This window comes from Carettochelys insculpta, chromosome 8, assembly GCF_033958435.1.
Source record: "Carettochelys insculpta isolate YL-2023 chromosome 8, ASM3395843v1, whole genome shotgun sequence".
NCBI classification, from domain to species: domain Eukaryota; kingdom Metazoa; phylum Chordata; order Testudines; family Carettochelyidae; genus Carettochelys; species Carettochelys insculpta.
Window position 1 is genome coordinate 70,373,260 of NC_134144.1, and position 14,797 is coordinate 70,388,056.

Below are 14,797 nucleotides of genomic sequence, written 5' to 3' on the forward strand. Positions count from 1 at the left end.
CCCAAGATTTTCTTGCAAATATGAAATCTTTCAAGTAGAGGGCAGAGGCCAGAAGATAGATTCCTTTGGAGAGAAGTGAATAAAAGAAACACCTAATTGTCCACACAACAAGGAAAAACACCAAAGGACTTTTTAAAACTGCAAGAAGAAAAACAAGTAGAATACCTAACCATAAGTGCCTTTGTCATACCCTGCGGCATGACTTAAACTGAATAAAACGCAGCTCATTTTCACTCCCTTTCAAAGCCCTCGTTGCTGTCTGCAGCATAATCTCACATTGTGGAAAACAAAACCTAAAGAGACAGTCACATTATTTTTGTCCTGTGAGCAAAGACGAAGGGAAGCTGGTGCACCCCCAGGCAGAACATCAATAAGAAACAGGCTGGCTAAGGGCATGGCTCAGCATATTGCCAGCACCCTGGACTGCGCAGACTGAGTGCACCTAGGGTCCAGACCCAGTACCTGGGTAGAGTAGTCCCCACATACATGGCCAATCCAGATGCGTGGGTGGCTGGATGGCACAGCACCTGCTTTCAAGCCAGCTCTTGGGATCCAAAAGCTGGGCAGAGTGCTGGCTGCACTCCTGGTCCTGAACTTCCCACACACACCTTCAACCTTCTGCCCTGAGCCCCCTCGCCTCTCCCACACCCTGCCTGACTCCTAGGAGTTTATCTAATAAACTAGGCAAATTGTGTAACTGCAATTAATTGAAGCAGAAACATTCTATATACCAGGTTAGACAACGAGCCTTTAACGGAGACAGTTTAATTAGAAATTCATTTGTAAAAATGCCCTACATATCACATGCAAAATATCTGGCTATATTGCTCATCTGGTTTTTTTCCCCATAACTTTTTAATGTGGTGCATTTCTTCTCACTTACTTAAGTGACTAACTTTACATGTGGGAGCATTGACTGTGTGTCATGAATTACTCCTGCCCATGAGTAATTCATGAAAGTAAATAGGAGGCTGAAATTAGTCGTGTGTGTGAAGTAACAGAGCCACCAAGAAACAAAGTCAGAACCAGTACCCTTACTGCACCTACTGCTCTTCCCTACCCAGCCTCCACGCCCACCACCCGCGGTTTGTACAGGGTAAGTGAGCCTGAGTAAGGTCATATACAATCATAACCCACAAGCAGTAGAATTTATATCACTCCAATTATGCTACAGGTTGAGTCTTTTAGTCCTGATCTCTCTCATCCAGCAACATCCATGATCTGGCATGATTTTAGTTAGCCAGATGACCACTTAAAATAGGTGTAGCCAAGTTTCCCGTGGTCTCATAAAGTTTGTATACAGCCCCCAGTGCTGGCTGTCAGTGTTCCATGCTTTTATTTAGCTCTAATTTACCCCAAATGTCTTCTAAGATCCCAGTAAGCAGTGAAAGTGTTGGTAGTATGTAAGACAATAATAACCTCCCGTAGTCTGGCAAAAATCTCTCATTCAGCACCAGTCAGCTCCCAAGGGCGCTGGACTGGACAGGTTCAACCTGCAGTTTAAATATTTTAACATAAATATTCTGGTATAGTTTTTCTGGTAAAATTTCTCCAAGTAAACAGTCTCTCAGACTTAAATACCTAGAGAGACTCATACAGGAGGGCTTGGGTGTTCTAGGAGAACATAAACTAGTCTTTCAATTTAAGAGGAAAGTCTGTCTAATGTACGTTGTATGGAAGTGGAAGACTAGACAGGACTACATCCTTGACCATTTGGGCTAATTACCACCAATGCATCTATCCTTCAGGAACTTAGCCAGTTTTTTCTTTGCACCCAGTCACAATATTGGCCATCACTAAGTCCCACCACAATGTGTTCCACAGGTTGACTCTGTGTTCTGTAAAAAATGTTTCCTTTTGTTTGTATAAACCCACAATCTATTAATTAATTTTATTGGGTGCCTCCAGTTTTTGTATTTTGAGACAGCATGCGGAGAGTTGCTCGACTCATTTTCTCCGCACATTTTATGGATTTATAGACTTTATTCATACCATTCCATAATGGTCTCTCTTCTTAGCTATACAGCCCTAATCTTTAGTCTTTTCTCATCAAGAAGCCTTGTGGTTATCATTGTTCTCTAATTTTTTTCCTCTTCTATCCTTTTTGAGATAAGTTGACCAAAACTGGACACAGTCAATGGTCCCTCTAATCTTTTCCATCCAGGTGTGGATTAATTTTTGTTACATGCTGTAAGGCAGGGTGCCTCTACTCTAAACATCCCTAAAAAGCCTAAATAATAAGCCATTTACTGAATCTAAATACAAACAAAAGATTTACAAGCATTGGATCAAAATACTGAGAAACAGGCTCAACTCCGGGATGTTTAGACACATAATGCTCAGCTCCAGCATAGTCAGGCAGGTATTGGCAATGAACTCTTTAAGGCTTTATCTTTTACACCCTTTAACAAGCTAATGATATCATTGCCAACTGCCAAGTTCAGCTAAAATCACGTAGTCACTATTTACCTTTATTTCCAGTTATCAGCCAGATATGATTTACAGCCTCCTTTCTTCCAGATGGCTTTTCTTCTTAGCTGGGTCTACACGTCAGCGCCCTTTCGAAAGGGCAAAAATCAAAGTTCGGCGGTTGAAATAGCAGCCGTCAAAAGGGAGCACCCACCACCATTTTTTGGATGGGCATTTCGACCTGCTCTTTCGAAGTGCCATTGAGGTCTTTCGAAAGAGAGCATCCACACGGCTCCAAGCCCTCTTTAGAAAGAAGGGAGGCAGGAAACGCTGCGGACGGGGTCCCATGGCCGACAAGCCCTTCCGGGGCCACAGCCAGACACCCCCTTTAAAGGACCCCTCCCTCCGCCCTCCCCTCCTCATGAGCCGAGTGCTGCCCAGCCTTTCCCAGCCCGACAGAGCCCACTTGTGCCCACCATGGAGGCCCAGCGACAGCTCCTGCAGGAGGACACCCTCATCATGGACGCCCTGCTGGCAGTGCTGTGCACCATCGCCGCAGCTGCACCTGATCTCATCAGGTGGCTTGGAGGTCCCCCTGGAGTTGCAGGGCTTCCCCACCTAGGGCACTGCCAGTCACCCCCCTGGGTACCCCAATGCCTCTGGACCCACCCCAGCAGCACTGACTGGTGGGAGCACCCGGTGCTACGGGAGTGGGGTGAGGAAAGGTGGCTGCAGAACTTCCGCATGTCGAGGCAGACCTTTGATGCGATCTGCCACTGGTTTGCCCCCACACTCCAGCACCAGGACACCTGCATGTGGCCAGCCCTCACCCTGGAGACATGGTTCGCGATCACCCTCTGGAAGCTGGCAACCCCGGACCCCTACCGCTCCATGCGACAGCAGTTTGGGGTGGGCAAGGCCACCGTCGGGGCTGTACTTATGGACGTAAAGTGGGGCTGGGTGGGGGGAGGGGCTGGGGCAAGGGGAACCCTCCTGCAAGGGGCCGGATGAGGCAGGAGCTGGATGGGAGGGGGCAGGGGGCTGGACAAGGTGGGGGCTGTATGGGAGGGGGGCAGAATGGGCCCAAGGCAGGGGGAGATGGCCGCCACACCCACACTAGAGCACGTGTCTCCCTTCCCCCGTACAGGTTGTCAGAGCCATCAATGCGATGCTGCTCCATGGGGTAGTCTGCCTGGGGGATCTGGGCAACACCGTCACCAGCTTCCAGGACCTGGGCTTTCCGAACTGCTTAGACGTTTTGGATGGCATGCGCACATCCCCATCTGCTCCCCACCACACAGCGCCGGCCAGTACATCAACAGGAAGGGCCACCGTTCGGTGGTGCTCCAGGCCCTGGTGGATGCAAGAGGTCGGTTCACCGACATCTATGTGAACTGGGCTGGTCGCACCCATGACGCCCAGGTCTTCTGGAACTCCAGCCTCTGCTGGTGCATGGGGGCCAGCACCTTTGTCCCCCCAGTGGGAGATCCCAGTGGCAGAGGACGTCACCATGCGACTCTGCATGGTGGCAGATGTGGCATACCCCCTGCAGCCATGGCTCATGAGGCCATACCTGGGACACCTCGACCCAACCTGGGAGGCATTCAATCAGCGCTGGCTGCTGGCCTTGCTGCGGCGCTGGAGCGTGGGGCTGGAGCACGTGCAGAGGCTGCTCCTAGCACGCTCTCAGCTTCCTGACGTGGGTTTCCTGTGTGCGTGGGCCTTTAAGGCAGCCGAACGCAGGGACCATAGAGCCCCGCAGCTGCCGGCTGGAGCAGGCCTGTGCTCCAGCTGACGGGTGCCATGGCGGACCCGTATCTCGAAAAAGCGGACTGTGGAGCACCTACACGTGTACTCTTTCGATTTAGTATTTTGAAAGGGGCCGATATTCCTGATGCAGGATCGGGGTTCGGATTTCGAAGTCTCGCCCTGTTCTTTCGATTTTCTTTCGAAAGACGGGTTTACACGTGTGGGCGCTCCTCCCACTCTTTCGAAAAAGGGCCACGTATTTTGATTTTTCGTGCACATGTAGACACAGCTCTTATCTCTTTCCCCCCTTGCAACTGACTCACAGCTTTTTAGCTGCACCTGGGATCCCACAGGAGATAGCACCGAAGTGTGGGATAGGAATGTCCATGTTGGCTCCATTTAGAGGCCCTTTCTGTAGGCAGGGTGGGAGACGCTTTTTTAAATATAAAGAAGTTCAAAATAGTCATGCAATGAGTGTGCATAAGAGAGGTTAATGAAAAATTTGAGCAGGAACAGTGAGTGGTAAAATGATTTCATTATAACATACTAAAAATTAATACAGTCATAAAAGTTTAATAGAAATTACTTTCTGGGATCTTGCCTTAATATCGTAAGTGAAAAACAATATTCCAATATATTCCAGACTTCATCTTCAGAGTTTTTCAGCAAAGAGCATATATAGGCTTGTAGTAATGAAATAAATTTGATGTAACAGCAAGCTTTTCTTCGTGACAGTAAGTTCACAGCATCGTCTGTGACACATTCACAGTCTCCTGTTGCTAATGGCCAAGGGCATGCTGGGAAATGTGGTCCTTTCCCTGTTCCAGGGCCAGCTCTCCAGGCAGGGAGTTGGCCAAGAAACTACAGCTCCCAGGGTGCCTTGGCTTCCCCCATCATGCCCAGCAGCCTCCACCCTGCACAGCACAGCAGGGAAGAGGAGAGAGAAACTGGACATGGGGTCAGAAGTTGACATCCTGGTATATGGGCCTGTTTTAAGAGAGATTCTTTTTGTTTTATTGAAAGCTGTCTGCAGACACCCCTGTCAGTCAGAAGCCTACATCTGAGAAATTTCCCCTTATTTCATTAGCTATTCTTTGAACCATACTTCCTTGCTACTTCATTCTTCTTGATGTGGTACCTAATTATTTTCAAGGTCTTCCTTCTGCTTGTTAGTCAGGTCCTTTCTTTATAACACAGACGTATTTTCTTCAGCAAACTTAATTGCTTTACTTTTATACTTACCGTTCAACCTGGTCATGACAAGGCAGGTAAAGAAGCACAGGGAGGAGACATGCTTTGTTAAAAATCACAACCTTGTCAGCCCTTTTGAGCAGGGAGTGATTTTTTGTTTTGTGTGTGTACCGCTCCCAACCCGAAAGGGTGCTGGCCTGACATTGGGCTTCTACAGAAGCACTATCTCTGCAAGCAGTTTTGAGACTAGCACTGCTGAATTGCACTCCTAGTTTCATGGCATCAACTTTTCTAATGTAAACAGCGACTGAGCTAGGGAAAAGACATTAATTTATTTGTTTCCCTGTAGCCTGCTGTTGTCAACTGAGATAACACTTGTCTATAACAAGAAATGAAAGATGCCTGGTGGTAAGTTGGTTATTGGATTGTCCCCCAATTGTCAGGGATCCATCACAAAATTTTACCACATAAATGGAATTTCTGCTTAAAGATTTAAGAACCCTCCAAGCATATTTACAGTAGTTGGTTATCGAGCGTTGACATTAATTCTACTGGCATATATTGCAGAAAAGCCTCAGGTGTTCATTAGCTGAACTGCAAGACCCTTTCATGAATTACAGTCTAACCTAATATACTTTAGAGATACAGACGTTTTTATATGCAGCAGCGTACACTTACAGCAGAGAAAGTCTGGACAATTTTATGCAGATTGCTCATGTCTTCAGTCTATATGTCCAATCATAATGATTAAGGAGGCACTTGAATTTGTTGCATTTCTACATACAAGCTCAGTTTATTTTCTTTGTAGCCATCTTCTTTTAAAGACCACTTGAAAACCCTATAGGGGTAAGTTAATCCTACTTTAGGACCCTTGAATGGTTCTCAACTCTGTCCATATGATGGATGAAGGATTCCTTGGTGACATCTCCCTTCTCAGCCACCTAGTCTTGATCACAGCCCTTCCCCGATAGTGTACTTGGTTACAAAAAAAAGCCTTATGAGGATGGTGACCAAGGCAAAAGCTGATGATAGATTTGGTGCAATAGGTGTAAGAGTTTGGATGAGTGGAGAAGGGCCTTAGAGAAGGGGTGGGACAGTGTGTGTCCCCATTTAGTGTACAAAGGATCACAAGAAAAATTAGACCTCTCAGCTGTAAACTGTAAATATGAGAGATCAAGTTTTCATGTATTGTTAAATTCTGTATTGCTGTAATGCTCATTGAGGAGGCAGTAAGGCATTAGCTTGAGTTGGCTTTGCATTTTGGTTTAGATGTGAAACAATAATTTTGTTGCACTATAGAAGCTTCCAATGAGCTGTATAATCCAATTATAATCAAATGTACAGCCAACCCCTTTTTGGATTTATAAGGCTTGATTTGTTGTGTTTATATGACAATCTAACTAATCTGAGAATTTATTTCCAGTCCATTATTGCCACTGTCTGTGCCTACTTGAGAAGCTTTTCCTGGCAAAACTGGGCTTTTGTCAGGAAAAACTGCAGAGCATCTACACGCAAAATGTGCTTTGTCACCAGTTTGTCGACAAAACCCAGCTCATCTACTGGCAGCATTACACCTCTCCCCATTCCAGTATGACAACCCTCTTGAGGTGCTGTCGACAAAACAGATGTGTAGGTACTCTGGGGCCCTCTTGTTGACAGACAGGGCTTCCAGGTCACGAGGTAACCCTGTTTGCAGAACTTCTGGTCAGCCATGCTGTCAAGAGAGGCCCAGGCTTTCTGGCTGCTCTCTGTCAACCAAGCAGATTGCTCTTTCAATCTACTTTTATATATAGACACAATCTGGTGACAGAAGTTTGGCCAGGAAATCCCCTCCAACTGTAACTTCCGTCAACAGGCTTCTCGTGTAGACATACCCATCATGTTTTAATCTATTGATTTCACCTTGATTTAATTTTAAAAGTTTTGCTTAACTCTTAATTTATTTTAGTAGTGTTAAGAGTAGCTACTCCTAGTAATGTGCTTTCTTGATTTGTATTTGTAATCCAATTCATCAAAAGGACCAGATCATTCAGGAATATGTTGTACAACACACGTCCCAGTCCTGATTCTTGGGTGACTCTACTATTAACCTCTATCTGCTGTGAAAACTGACCTTTTATTCTTTCCCTTTGTTTCCTTCTTTTAACCAGCAGCTGATCCATGAGAGGACCTTCCCTCCCACCCCAACAAACCAACCCTCCTGGTGGCTGTGATGTCTTTTCTGATATCTGATTCTTTTGGAATCTATAGCATCACAGAATGATGAATATGCGATTTCAATAACAGACCTGGAACTTCATGGCAGGAAGACAGTGGTCTGAAAGAATTTTTAGAAAGTAAATTTATATAGATTGCAGCGTCAACCTCTTGTGCCCAGCCCAGTTTTCAGGGACAAGCATGTCACATTTCTGAGCTCAACAACTGTGCCATTTTCTTTTCACAATTGTCTTCTAACTAGAGATGGACACAAAATGCAAAGCCCTCAAATTAATGAGGAAGATCAGACCTATGTACAGATTTCAACTTCACAGCTCAGGTTTATTTTTAAAATGGCCCTGTCAGAACACCAAATCACAACTCTCTTGTGAGGTAGCTTTAAGTTTGGAACTGAAGTTCAGAACTTGGATTTGGATCGAAGCTTCACCACTGATCCAATTTTTCTACTAAATTTGCAGATTTTCATGGGTTTGACTTTCCAGTTCTTTTTATTTATTACAATATAATCTGACATTAAACCACCAATCCAACAAAGTTTTAAGCATACACTTATTTCTAGATGTAGTTAAATAACCTGTTGGATTAGAGTCTTTAGAAAAAAAGCTGTAAGACATTGTCACCATTTTAAGGGATCTGCTAGGGAAAGCAGGTTTTTCCTTTACCAAATTCTAAAACCTTCCTCCCTCTGTCATTGTATTTTTCACATATCAAGACTTTGCACCTCTGTCTACCTAACTGGCCCTGTGCGTGGAACTGGAAATGTTTCAGAGAATGCTACCATAGGAGTCTTTGATGTTAATCTCTTACATAACAATCTAAATATATCCCCTGGGACCTGTCTTGTATCTTTTTCCTGTGTCACTGTACCGTACAGCGAAGCTCCTATCCATATACATGCCTAGCTGTCTCAAGAGCTCCTCAATCTTTGCACCCAGAAGACAGTTTACCAAGTGATTCTCCCAACCATGACAAACCCAACAATCTGTATTTCTAATAATTGCACCCTTTGTTATCACCCATCTTTTCCTAATAACAGGGGTCTCCTCTCTCAGATGGGTATCTTCAGTGCAAGGAGATATCAGGACATCATTTCCCTGATGTAATTGCCATGCTGGCCAGAAAGAGAATTAATTCAAATTGTCGAGCTTCCTCTTTCCTACTTCCTGCACACCTGAGCCATGTCTACACGTGCACGCTACTTTGAAGTAGCGGCACTAACTTTGAAATAGCGCCCGTCACGGCTACACGTGTTGGGCGCTATTTCGATGTTAACATCGACGTTAGGCGGTGAGACGTTGAAGCCGCTAACCCCATTAGGGGATGGGAATAGTGCCCTACTTCGAAGTTGAACGTCGAAGTAGGGCACGTGTAGACGATCCGCGTCCCGCAACATCGAAATAGCGGGGTCCACCATGGTGGCCATCAGCTGAGGGGTTGAGAGACGCTCTCTCTCCAGCCCCTGCGGGGCTCTGTGGTCACTGTGTGCAGCAGCCCTTAGCCCAGGGCTTCTGGCTGCTGCTGCTGCAGCTGGGGATCCATGCTGCATGCACAGGGTCTGCAACCAGTTGTCGGCTCTGTGAATCTTGTGTTGTTTAGTGCAACTGTGTCTGGGAGGGGCCCTTTAAGGGAGCGGCTTGCTGTTGAGTCCGCCCTGTGACCCTGTCTGCAGCTGTGCCTGGCACCCTTATTTCGATGTGTGCTACTTTGGCATATAGACGTTCCCTCGCAGCGCCTATTTTGATGTGGTGCTGCCCAACGTCGACGTTGAACGTCGACGTTGCCAGCCCTGGAGGACGTGTAGATGTTATTCGTCGAAATAGAGTATTTCGATATCGCTACGTTGAAATAAGCTACTTCGATGTAGGCTTCACATGTCGACGTAGCTCTGGAAAGCAGTGGAGGTAAAAGTGGCCAGAACAGAAACATGTGGAGAATTGTGGGATACCTCTGGAGGCTGATAAAATAGATTTAAAGTAACGCTGTTTCCACACTTGCATTAATTCAACTTTGTAAATTCAAACTTGGCGTTACACCACGTTGCAGGGGTGGGACAAGAAAGTCGACCTTAGCACCCTTTAAAATCAAACGAAGGGTGTTTGTAGAGAAGACAGTCACCTTGTAAAATTGAGCTGAGTGCCTTAAAATTGACTTTACACTCTAGTGTAAACATAAAAGTTCACCCTCCTCGACTGCTGAGAGGTTGGTGGTAGGATCATTCTATGTGTCCTGGAACCCCACATCTCTGTACCTCTCCATTTCTTGCGCCTCCATTTCAGCATGTCTGGCCTTCAGGCCAGAGGTACCTAACACCTTTCGGAATTATTTTGCCAAATAAGAATTTCAAATGGTGCACTGTCTCAGAAGGGTAGACTTGTTAGTCTGTTGCAGCAAACACAATGAAGAGTCCTGAGAAACCTTAATGGCTTACACATGAATTTGGCCATAACCTTTTGTGAGCTGAAACCCGTGTCCTCAGATGCTTCAGTTTGTCAGGCATGTAGCCATGTGAAAAAATGGCTGTGTTACATGGCTATGTGGAGGACCTTTGTTAACGAAGCTAATTCCATCAGGGTGGATGTGGCTCCCTCCCAACTGTTGAAGAGAAGGTGAGGATACCAAAAAAGGGAAAATTACTTTTTGTCACGAGCTAACCATACCCATCATCTATTCAGACCCATTCTGAGAGTGTTGTGTTTGCATATGAATAAAACAGACCGCGATGAAACTGCAGAGCTGGAATTCATATGCAAGCTTGTTAGTGTTAAAGGTGCCATGGAGCTCCTCATTATAAATGACGGACCTGATTCAAAGTCCATGGAAGTCAACTGGAGCCCTTCCATTAACATCAGCAGCTTTGAGTCAATGTCTGTGAAGAGAGCTTAAAAGCCCTTGTAGTGTCGATTAAAATTAGTGGTTGAAAAACTATAAATAGAGAGCAGGTTCATTAAAATCATAATAGTTTTGTAGGCACTTCTTGCACAAAGAAGAATCAAATCCACTGAATTAAGTCTTCTCAATCAGTAGATTGATCAACTCTAATGGTAGGGACAAAAATGGATAATCCAAACATAACAGGGAGCACAGAAGAGGTCATTGTTGACACAAGGCACTTGCTACTGTAATTTGTCACACACAAAAAATCAGATCACACAAGTAGGTACCACTGTGTCAGATCATTAATATCACCTACCGTGCAGCAAATTGCTTGTCATGCTCCATTTATACTCATTTATGACTAAACAGGAGTATTTGGAAAAAAGCTGCCATAAATACGCCGTACACAGCTTTGTGTAAATACAATTTTAACTCCTGTTGTTTCCAGATGCATATACAACAGCGAAGAACTGAATTGAGAGAAAAATTTAAAAGGGGTTCTCTACCAGTGCAGACCAACACCAGAATAAGTCATGTGATGACTTAGTCACATTAAATAGAAATTAATTTATCCTAAATCATTCATCTTGCTTTTATCCAGAACAGCAAATATTGGTTTAGTTGGGAATATAGGAAAACCTAATTAATATGTATGTATTTATTAGGAAAAATATTTTTTGCAGTGGAGGATGATAGGGAACTCTGGAATTTGGAAGTTCATGAAACCTTGTGATGACTTACAGGAGAGCGGTGATGGAATTGGAGGTTGTCACAGGAGAATGGTCTCCTGACGCTACATAAACACTAGGATGAAACTAGGCTGTTGACTCTCAACACCATAGAAATGTTCCCGGTAGCTAGTTAAGCTGCTCTAGACAACATTTTTAAAGCAGGCCATATTTTTTATCTCTTTTTTTCTTTTAGATATTTTAATATGGCCATTGCCATGCTATGTGACAGCAGTTGGAAGATAGGAATGGGAGCAAGGAACTCCCAGATCCTTATACAGTCTCCATCTGTAGACTTGACCAAGTCATCCATCATTTTCCAGGGCTTCCTCGTCCATAAAATGAGGTAATAGCTACATCTTGTAATTCCCTAATTAATGAGCTAATTTTCATAAAGAACCTGAAAGATGAAAAAAAATCTATGTACGTGATAGCACTGATTCATACCACTGAATAATGCTCTACTTGGCAAGGTGGAATGGATCCCATAGCTACAGATTGAACCTGTCTAGCCTGGCACCACCTGGACCTGACCAGTGCTGAACAGAGAATTTACCGAAACATGGGAGGTCAATATTGTGTAGCAGCATTGCCAACTCTTCCACTGCTTAATGGGCTTGTAGAAGACATTTAAGGGTAAATTAGAGCTAAACAACAGCACAGAAAACTGAGAGCCAGGGCTGGTGGCTGTGAGCAAACTTTATGGGACAACAGGAAACTTGGCCAGACCCATGAAAAATGGACATCTGGCTACCTAAAATTGTTCCAGGACCACAGAATGCTGGAAGAGAGAGGTTCAATGTGCATAATAATTTTCTGTCCTTGTGAACATTGCAGGAAATGCCTATTCTCAGCATTGGGATTTGCATGTGAACATCACCATCAGGTGACAGGATGCAGTCTGCCGTTTTGGGAGAACCTCAAATATTTTGCTCTTCAGGCTTTGTTCAGACATGACCCCCAAACATTTGGAAGCTTATTGGAATTTCCTGAACCTGTCCAAATTGAATGTGTCTCCATAAGTCTCAGAGGGGTAGCTGTGTTAGTCTGGATCTGCAAAAGCAACGAGGGGTCCTGTGCCACCTTATAAACTAACAGAAATGTATGATCATGAGCTTTTGTGGGCAAAGACCCACTTTGTCAGATGCAGGTGACGAAGTGGGTCTTTGCCCATGAAAGTTTACGCTCATACATTTCTGTTAGTCTATAAGGTGCCACAGGACCCCTCGCTGCTTCTCCATAAGTCTGTTGTTTTGCTACAAGATGTTCTCCATAAGATGTTTTTTCTACAAACTTTTTGGTGCTTTCAGATAATGGTAAATCCTGATACGTCACCTGAAGGGGCTTTCTTGCCTTCTTTCAGCAAATAAAGGTGTGTTTGTTTGTTTGTTTTTAAGACAGAACTGGGCACATGAAGATGAAAGCCGGGCCAAAATGCAAGTTATATGTTTCAGAGGGTTGGCTCTGAATCAATCCCAGAACAAGCAAGGTTGCCATGAGTTATTGATTTTTTCAGAACTGTTTCACCCAAACCCTGTGTCCCGTGACAAAGGACCAGCTCAGATTTATTGTCAATGTTTAGGACAATATGGATTCCCTTTTCTGCACTTCTATATGTCATGGGGCAGAATGGCTAGTGAATTACAACTCCTGTACATCATCCAAGTGCCATAAGGGCACTGCAAAATGTTGCTGCAGACTCCCATGCTGCTAGGGATATCTCTGACACTGAACTTTGCAGCAGCCAACATGGAGGGGTGTGGTTAAGCAGAGCTCTTCTCTGCCAGTCCTCCACTGGCCTACAGTCCATGAAGGACCATAGGCTGGTGGTGTAGTTAAGAGCTCTCAAGCAGCAGTTCTAAATGATGTTGGAGGTGGCACAGCCATCTCCCTGACCACCCCCTTTCTCCCAGACCATGTAGAGCTCTGGGGCTGGACTGAATCCAGCTCTATACATTTAACCTAACAGCATTGCTGTGAATAGTTTCATTCCAAATGGACTTGTGGGATGTAGAGAAATACATTCACCATGATCTGTTGCCACCTCAATGCTGCATCTCAGTACTTAAATTCAGTTGCCGCCTTCCTGTGTGCTCACTACGTATCTCTCATCAGTTCTCGGCCTTCATCCTTACTTCTCATGCTTTCTTTTTCAGGCCTTTCTAATCTCGTCTCACTATTTCCCTGTTCCCATTCTAGGGGTTTGGTGTGCAAGAGTTTTGTCAGCAGAAGAATTTTTTTCAGGGGTGCAATGCAAGGGAAGAAATGGACCTTGACTAGAAAGCTTTAGTGTTTCCATTTGAAGGATCATCACTTCTGCCTCCTTTACTAATGGTGTTCATTAGCCGTTTATCTAGTAAGAAAAGATGCTGAAATCTGGAAGGTAAGTGGTAATTTAGTAACATTCCCCAGGTCGATGGAGAAAAGAAATGGTTCATTAATCTGCTCCCTAAATCTAGTTCTCCTGAGGTTTAACTTGCTTCCCAGATCTATGCATTTCCTCATGCATGTGTAAGGCCAACAGATGTCTGTCATTGGCAGGAGGGACTGACCCTGAGACCTGAGGGGCTAGAGCCATGTGCTGTACTGCATGGCATAAAATCCAGCTGGTTCTCAGCCAAGGCTGGAGTGCAAAGACTTCACTCTCCCTTGTCAGTGATCTCACTGCCTCTGGTGTTACACACATTAATTCTAACCCAAATCAAAATCCTCATAGACTTTAATGGGAGTAACATCAGTCTGGAAGGTATATGAATGTGCTATTATCCAAAGTGAATGTAACATATTTCTGCCAACATAAATGGGTGCAACATCATTGGCTTATTGGAGCAATGCAAAACAAAACAAAAAGTATCCTGCTCTTTGCTGTACCACCTTTGATCCAGGCTTTCATGGATATATTTGGCAATGCCATTGATAACAGTTGGAATCTGAGCACGATGGTGTAAAAACACTGGAGGGAGGTGGAGATAGAATGGTGTTTGAAGGACAATGCTTTAGTACTTTGGGCATAACAATAACAAATCATTGCTCAGACCCATTTTCTGCCTGACAGGAAGAAAGCTAGCAATTGGGTGGGATGAGTGTGCAAGACAAGCAACCATTCTGTGCAATGAAGAGCTACAAATGAGCTCCCCAGGGATGTCAAAGAAGAAATCAGAAATAAAGGTGAAAACTGAGCTTATCATATTAAAATAACAAAGGATTTGGGGCCTGCGGCCACTGAAATCAATAGAAGAACTTAATCTGACTGGAATAAGCTTTGAATTTAGGAAAGGGGAGAAGATGAGTCTTAGCTACTATATTTGGACTGCAGATCATTGGACTGGGGTATAATTAGGGCTGATTAAAATTTTCCAGAGAAACTGATCTGACGATGAATTTTTTGGAATAAAAATCTTCCTGCCATGGATTTTTTTTAAACTTTCAGTGAAGATGATGGCCCCTGGGAGTTGTAATTCAGGTATCTCCTCTCCTCCTTCTCACCTATGGGCTCAATCTACTGGTGAGATCACATCTCCCATGTTACACTGTGGCCACCAACCTCCATGATGCACCACAGTGGTTCAGCAAGATGGATGACCATGGTCATTTCCGGGAGCTGCTGCCTGACCATGCAGCTGGCCCAT